Source organism: Sus scrofa, chromosome 17, assembly GCF_054392235.1.
Source record: "Sus scrofa isolate SSC_HxYL_T2T_F1_AM1 chromosome 17, Sscrofa_HxYL_maternal_Yorkshire_Landrace_v2.0, whole genome shotgun sequence".
In the NCBI taxonomy this organism is placed as follows: domain Eukaryota; kingdom Metazoa; phylum Chordata; class Mammalia; order Artiodactyla; family Suidae; genus Sus; species Sus scrofa.
This window is the reverse complement of record NC_139399.1, coordinates 7755064-7757133: the sequence shown is the minus strand read 5'-3', so window position 1 is coordinate 7757133 and position 2070 is coordinate 7755064. Positions and strand designations below refer to the sequence as shown.

Here is a 2070-nt window from a genome sequence, read left to right as displayed (position 1 = left end):
CAGCTCACACTGAAAGCTCCTTCACAGCCTGGAGGACTATTTTAGCCCTTTTTTTAGGACTAGAAGCTCTGGACAACATTTTGCAAGTTATGAATAAAAGAAGCCTGGACTAAATAGCCTCTGAATGAATTTTCTTATAAAATCCCATTTCCTAACATGTTTATAATTGAAATTATTAATTTAAATTAAAATGATTAAATGAATTTTGCCTGGAGTATGGTATTTCAGACTAGAAGAAAATCACTAAAAGTCTTTCTGGCCCTCAGTTTCTCTACTCTCATTTTGCATGTAGAGGTTTTAAAAATATCTAGAATTCATTTTTTTAATTGAACTTATTTTATTTTATTTTTTATTTTCATTTTTTTTATGAACAAGGCAATTTATTAACCCAGCTTCATTTGTTCTAATGCTTCTTCTTGGCAGCTGCCACCTGTCCGGCGATTCTGTCCAGATCTCTCTGTCCCTGAGGTGTCAGTTTGCGGCCCCCGTCTTGATCCTTTTCCACCATTTTCAACCCCTCCCGGGCTTGGAGAAGCCGATGGGCCACGCTCTTGGAGCCCCTGCTGAAGTGGCTGGGCATGACACGGTCTCTTTGATGACCCCTGTAGGTCTTGGTCATGGAGCCGACCCCAGCGATGCCCCAGAGGTATAGGTGCCGTGGGGTGGAAGCAGCTCGTGTGTAGAACCAGTTCTCATCGTAGGGAGCGAGTTCTTTATGCTTGACCAGCTTGACAGTGTCCACCCATTCAGGGACTTTCAGCTTCCCGGACTTTCTGAGAAAGGCTGCCAGAGCTCTGACGACCTCCTGCTGGTTTACATCTTTTACAGTAACTCCAGGCATCGTGCGGCCTTTTAGCGCTGCCAGCCAGAGGAAAGGCTTTAACTGAACTTATTTTAAAATAATTATAGATTCACATGTAGTTGTAATAAATAATACAGAAACATCCCACATTTCTATTCCCCCGTTTCTCCTGATGATAACATCTTGCGAACTGTAGTACAGTGTCACAACCTGGATACTGATACTGATTCAGGCAAGATATGAAATATTTCCAACATTTCCATCACCTCAAGCATCCTCATAGCCATACTCACTTTTCTCCCACCCCATCACCTGTTTTCTTCCTGGGAACCACTAATCTGTTTTCCATTTTTATAATTTTGCCCCTTGAAGAATTATGAAGTGGAATCATACAGTCAGTGACCTTTTGGTTACTTTTTCACTGAACATGATTCTCTGGAGATTCATCATACAGGTTGTTGCCCGGATCAGTGTATCATTCTTTTTTATTGCTGTGTCATAGTCTATAGTGTGAATGTACTGTAGTGTGTTTAACCATTCATCTGTTGAAAGATATCTGAGTGTTTCCCATTTTTGATTTATAATAAAACAGCTATAAAAAATCCACATATAGGCTTTCATGTGAACATAAATCTTTATATCTCTGGGATAAATGCCCAAGAGTATACTTGCTGGATCATATGGTAATTGCATGTTTACATTTTTATGAAACAGCCAAACTGTTTTCCCAAGTAGCTGGACCATTCTCTATTCCCATCAGCAATGTATGAGCGATCTAGTTTCTTCAGATCCTTACAAGTATTTGAGGTTGTCACTATTGTTTTGTTTTGGCCTCACCCAAGACGTGCGGAAGTTCCTGGGCTAGGGATTAAACTCAAGCCACAGCAGTGACAACACCAGGTCCTTAACCCTCAGAGCCACCAGGGAACTCTTGTCACTATTTTTTAAAATTTCAACCATTCTGATAGGTGTGAAGTAGAATCTCACTGAGGTTTTAATTTGCATCTCCTGCATTGCTAGAACTGATGAATATCATGTGCTTATCTAATATCTGCATATTCTCTTTAGAGAAATGTCTGTTCACTTATTTTGCCTATTTTCTTTTCTTTTTTCTTTTTTTGCTTTTTTTTGGAATGTGCCTGTAGTATATGGAGGTTCCCAGGCTAGGGGTCCAATTGGAGCTACAGCTGCTGGCCTACACCACAGCCACAGCAACACGGTGTCCGAGCTGAGTCTGCCACCTTCACCACAGCTCACAGCAACCCCAG

At 40.9% G+C, this 2070-nt stretch overlaps 1 pseudogene across 1 annotated transcript; it reads right to left on the bottom strand.

Annotated features, from left to right (window-relative positions):
• Window positions 1-317: 317 nt before the first annotated feature.
• Window positions 318-851, bottom strand: LOC100623742 (small ribosomal subunit protein eS19 pseudogene; annotated as a pseudogene). The gene has a single exon (XR_001300886.3). The product of XR_001300886.3 is annotated as a small ribosomal subunit protein eS19 pseudogene (transcript).
• Between the last annotated feature and the right edge of the window lie 1219 nt (window positions 852-2070).